This window comes from Marmota marmota, unplaced genomic scaffold (assembly GCF_001458135.2).
Source record: "Marmota marmota marmota unplaced genomic scaffold, marMar, whole genome shotgun sequence".
NCBI classification, from domain to species: domain Eukaryota; kingdom Metazoa; phylum Chordata; class Mammalia; order Rodentia; family Sciuridae; genus Marmota; species Marmota marmota.
This window is the reverse complement of record NW_025999962.1, coordinates 3,220,933-3,226,258: the sequence shown is the minus strand read 5'-3', so window position 1 is coordinate 3,226,258 and position 5,326 is coordinate 3,220,933. Positions and strand designations below refer to the sequence as shown.

The window sequence follows — 5,326 nt, the reverse complement described above, 5'->3', positions numbered from 1 at the left end:
CACGTGGCTGTGTTTGCTTTGTTTTGTATTTGAGTTGAAGTTCACATGATATAAACTTAGCCTTTTTTATTTTTATCTTTAAATAGTGCTGGGGATTAAACCCAGAGCCTCATGTGTGCTAGGCAAGTGCTCTACCGCTGAGCTGTACTCCAGTCCAAGCCAACCGCTCGAAGTGCACAGGTCAGAGTTATAAAGGCACAGAGAGAGGAAGACATTAGAGTTTGCTGTTGGATTGAGGAGCAGAAGGCCTCAGGCATCCTTCAGGCCATCGAAGTAGGGCTCTGCAGATGTCCACTGCACACCGGGAGATGCCCAGGAGGAAGCCACAGGAGCAGAAGCCCAGGGAGAGGACTTAGGATCCCTCTGTTTCGTGTTTTGGATGAGTGGCTTTATAAAAACTCCAGGAAGTGAAAGTACTCAATATTGATCCAAGAAATTTTACATGACGGTCAGTGGGTGGGGAGAAGGATTTTCATTGTGCAAGTGTCCTCAGGGAGTGGAGACAGGGCGATAACATGTTCAGCAATGCAGGTCTGTAGTGAAGAGAAGCCAGAGGGTTTTGTGATCACTGACAAAGATTTTGTGATCACAGGAAAAAAAAAAAAAGAAAAGAAGAAAGAAAATGAAGGATAAATTCCTATGAAGGTCAGTGATTTGATTTGTATGGTACCGTGACAAATGGAAACTCATACAACAGGAATTTTTAACTTAAAGTGTGACTTTAAGTCAAAAGTTATTTAAGCATAGCCCTGCTCTGCGTCCCTTATATATTCAAACTTTAAGAAGTCTCCCAGTCTTGAGGGCAGATATGTTCCCTCCTTTGCTAATTCTCTGCTTTGGCAGCAGGTATTCTAGATTCTTCTAGTGGAATCAGAGCTCCCCTCTTGGTCCCAGAAGGGATCATTGGTGTAGGTAGCAGCAGTGGGGACCAAATCCAGTTTGAAAGAAAGACTAATTCGAGAAAACAACATTGCTACACCTCGAATCATGATTTTCTTCTAAATAGGTTAAGACATCTTTTCTGTACGAGGTGATGTCTGGTTGCTATGAGACATTATCCTGTATTCAGTTGGTGTTCTCAGAACTGACTAGAAGACTTTTATAGGAAGAGTCCTGATTTTCTCTGTCTCACTCTCAATTTTTATGAAGCAGGGATGATGACACTTTTCCCTTTTCTCATAAGAAAACTCTGACCTGTCCCCATGTCTCCCTTCCCTGGCCGCAGCCACCGATTCCGCTCTGTCCGTGGGTTTTCCGGATCTGGATGCTTCAGACGCACGGTCTTGCTGGCCCTCCAGCGTCCCTTCTCTGACTAAGCTAGTGTTTTCGAGGTTTGTCCCCAGCTCCTGTTCATCAGTGCTTCCTTCCCTTTGCTGGTGGAGTGACATCCTGTCATGCAGCTGGACCACAGTTCACTGTTCCCTTGTCCCTTAGTGGTCTCTGGGCTGCTCCCACCTCCTGGCCCCTCCTGTGCACAGTGCTGCGTGGACATTTATCTGAACCCCGTTTCTGGTCCTCCTGGATATACCCGGGCGTGGACTGCTGGGCCAGTGGCAAGTCTATGTCAAATTTTTGAGAATCCATCAACTGTCTCCACGGCAGCTGTTCTGGTCCCACCAGCCACACAGCTGCAGTTAGCCCACTAGTAAAACAAGGTGGAAACTCGGGCTGGTGCTTACCTTGGCTCTGGGTACCCTGTGGCTTTCTCTCCACTTCCCCAGTGACCAGGGCTCCCTCCCTCAGCAGCAGCCACCCACCATTCCAGTCGTGGATCAGTGGCCTTCCTCTTCCTGCTGACCTCACTAATCAAGGTCCTGGGAATGTGAACTTCCAGCTACTGAGAAAGCTTCCAAACAGCTCAGGACACACAGGCTAACGGGACCAAATCACCAGAGCACAGATGAGCGCATGTACCTGGGAGCTGGGCGTTGGTGACAAATACACGGCCACTCCTTCCCTTGGCTCAGTGGCCTCTGTCCCCGTGATGAGTCTCCAGTCTCCCCAGAGAGCCCCCCACTTCCAGCCCCCTAGGACTTGCTGGTGCAATGAGGGGGGGGGGGACAGCATTCCTGCATTTGGACAGGTCTGACCTCCCTGTCAGCCAACAGGCCTCGGGTGACCTGCTCACCCCACAGCCTCCGTGTCCTCCTCCTGAAGCAGGGGCCACAGATGGAGCCCACGCGCGGTGTCGTCTCCAGGCCAGAATGCAGTGTTATGTCACTGTTTCTCCCTCGTGGTGGCCCTCCTGGCTCTGATCTGTCACAGTCCAGAGCAGGCTCTAGACTGAGCTCCCAGATGGCGGGTAAGATCAGGTCCATTTCTAGGGCCCCCCACCCCACCCAGCGAGGACAGGAGTTGGCTGGTACCAGTCATTCCTGTGGCTGTTTGTTGCACACCAGCTCTGAGCTCAGGGCCCCAGGGAGGCAATGGAGCACCTGCCTCAGGAGCAACACCTCGCCAAGGTGGACATATTCAGAACCAAGATGGGGGCCGCTGGCCGCCCAGGGGAGCGCTGAGGGAGAAGAGGGGGGAGGCGGGAGGGGCCTGGAGGGCTGTGGGAAGGCTGGCTTTTATTCTGGGCACCTGGGAAGCCATGGAGCAGTTTCATGCAGAAAATGACCTGCGCAAAGACCTCTGGCTGCTAGGTGAAGGGGGGCAGGGAGACCCCCAGGCGACAGCAGAGCCCTGTAACAACCCAGGCCAGAGGTGTGCAGAGGCTCAGACGGGGGCAGGGCCAGACAGGAGGCGGTGGGATGTAATTCTGAAGGGGAAACAGAAGAACTTGCTGATGGATTGGCCACGGGGAGGAGGGGGAAGGGCAAGTGGTAATGACTTCTGGGTTTAAGGCCAGGGCCACCGAGTACATGGTGGGGACCTCAGCCAAAATGGAGCAAGCAGGTGGGGTGGGAGCATATCAAGAATTTGTGGAAGGGGTTGGGGTTGGGGCTCAGTGGTAGAGCACACGCCTTGCATGTGTGAGGCACTGGGTTCAATCCTCAGCACCACATAAAAATAAATAAAGGTATTGTTTCCATCTACAACCACAACAACAACCATATATATATATATTTTTTTAATTAGTGGGAAACTGGGCGTGGTGGTGCATCCCTATAACCCCAGCGAATCTGGAGGCTGAGGCAGGAGGATTGCAAGTTCAAGGCCAGCCTCAGCAATTAAGCAAGAACCTGTCTCAGAATAAAAATAAGAAGGGCTGGGGATGTGGCTCAGGGGTAAGACGCCCCTGGGTACAACAACAACAAAGAAGAGAGAGGGGGAAGTTCAATAAGCTGCTCATGATGTGTCAGGTAGAGCAGCGCAGTAGGTGATGAGGTGCCTGAAGTTATCAGAGGGCAGCCGAGTGTGCCATTGTCCCTGATACTGGCTGCCCCTCCCCTGGAAAGGATTACAGTCAGTTGCCCCTTGGTACCCACCAGGATTGGTTCCAGGACCCCCGTGATACAGAATTCACAGGTTCTTAAGTCCCTTATGTGAAATGGTACAGTATTTGCCTGTGACCTGCACACACTCTCTCAAACACATTATTTCATTAGTAGTATGATTTGCAGTGCTGGGGGGGTGAACGGGGGCCTCCGCATGCTGGGCAGCTACCACCCAGCTGTGTGCCGGATCCTCCCATGTACTTTAAATCATCTGTAGATTACTTATAGTTACGAATAAAATGTAAATGCTGTGTAAATAATTGTTATACTATGTTGTTTAGGGAATAATGACAAGGAAAAAGAGTCTTCCACGTCACATTTGACACAATTTATATGTGCGTGTGTGGTTTGAACCTTGGGCTTCACAGATGCTGGGCAAGTGCTTAACCATTGCGCTACACCCCCAGCCCTTTTTATATTTTATTTTGAGACAGGGTCTCATTAAGTTGTTGAGGCTGGCCTCAAACTTCCAATCCAGCGTGAGAGGAGCTGTGTTTCCCTTGGATAAGGGGCCCTCCTTCCTATGGCATCTCTTTTGCTGGCCTTTGACTGGGCTCTGAGTGGAAGGGCTATGCCTCCAGGGGAGTGGGGCAGGGTGGGGCTGGAGGGTTAAGATCCATCCCCCTGCCCCACCACCTCGGGCCTTGGAAGATGCTCCAAGGGAGGACCCTACGCATCTTGGATCTGGCCTCTACAGCACCTAATCCCAGGGGTCCCATTTATCAAGGTCCTTCCTGGAAACCGGAGCTGCTCGAGGGCAGGGGTGGTGTCTCCCCTAGGTCTAGGTCCTCAGCACCCAGCACAGGAGCAGGTGCTCATGAACTGAACTGCCTCACATTTAAACTGTTCACCCACTCCTCGCCGAGGAGCCATCTGCAGAGGTTAAATGGGCTGGGACTACAGGGCCGACCTGCAGGGGCCTCAGCGTCTGCTTTTGTTCAACTGGAATACTAGTGATGGTGCCTTCCTCATAGAGTCTTTGCAAGCGCTCTGAGTGCTCCGGCAGGTACAGGCACTGTGTGGGAAGCCGCCTTCAGTTTTCCGGGCCCTGGACCCCCCCAGTTCACAGGCTGCTGAAATTCCTAAGCCTAGGTTCTGTCACAAAATGAAGAGCTTCTATCCTGGGTTGGGGGAAGGTGGAAGGGGCATGTTAACAGCCAACTTTAAAATCAGGCATAAAAAAAGGAGCTGAGGAGAGGAAGTAATAGTGAGCTCTGGCTAGGGTGGGGTGGAAGGTCTGGGAAGGGCTGGGAGGAGGAAGTGGCTTTTGATCCGATTTGGTCTAGTGTAGGGAAAGTAAAGCCTTTCAGTGGCAGAGCTGGCCAGGAGGGGGCCACCCGAGTCATGCGCTCGCGGCGAGGATCGCCCGATTTACCCACCTGCGTCGCCGGTGCACTTGAAGCCACTGGATCCGAGCCCAAGCGGATCGCGCGCTCGGCCTGGGGGAGAGGAGCTGTCGAGGAGGGAAGAGCACGTGCTCGCGTGCCAGCCCGGTGGTAGCGTCCGGGGGCCGAGGGGTGGACCAGACGGACCAGGTGCTGGCTCTCGCGCAGAGGGACATTTAATTTCGGAAAATGAAGCGCTCTCTGAAGAAAAGGAGGCAGGTCTGGGGCGGGGAGGCGAGTGAATGGGCAGGGGGCTTCGTCCGGACGGGTTGGGTCTGCTTGCTGTTTGAGAACGGAAACTGAGCCTGAGTGGTGCAGGACCGGCTGCAGAGGGGCGCTTCCGATCGCCCTCACAGCTCTGCAAGTCCCTGCAAAGCGCGCTGGCCCCCATTTTGCAGACGAGGAAACTGAGGACATGGGGCAGCCTGCAGCAGATATTGCCGGGACCTAGATCCCAAGCTCCCCGCTTGCCGCTGGCGCAGGCGCTGAGCTCCCAGGGGC

The 5,326-nt window shown here is 53.2% G+C and overlaps 1 long non-coding RNA gene across 1 annotated transcript; it reads right to left on the bottom strand.

Moving 5' to 3' along the window:
* Positions 1-402: 402 nt before the first annotated feature.
* Positions 403-5,289, bottom strand: LOC125616794. The gene is made up of 2 exons (XR_007347545.1): positions 4,820-5,289; positions 403-533 (listed from the first exon to the last, which is right to left on the bottom strand). It is a non-coding gene; the product is annotated as an uncharacterized LOC125616794 (long non-coding RNA).
* Positions 5,290-5,326: the final 37 nt, after the last annotated feature.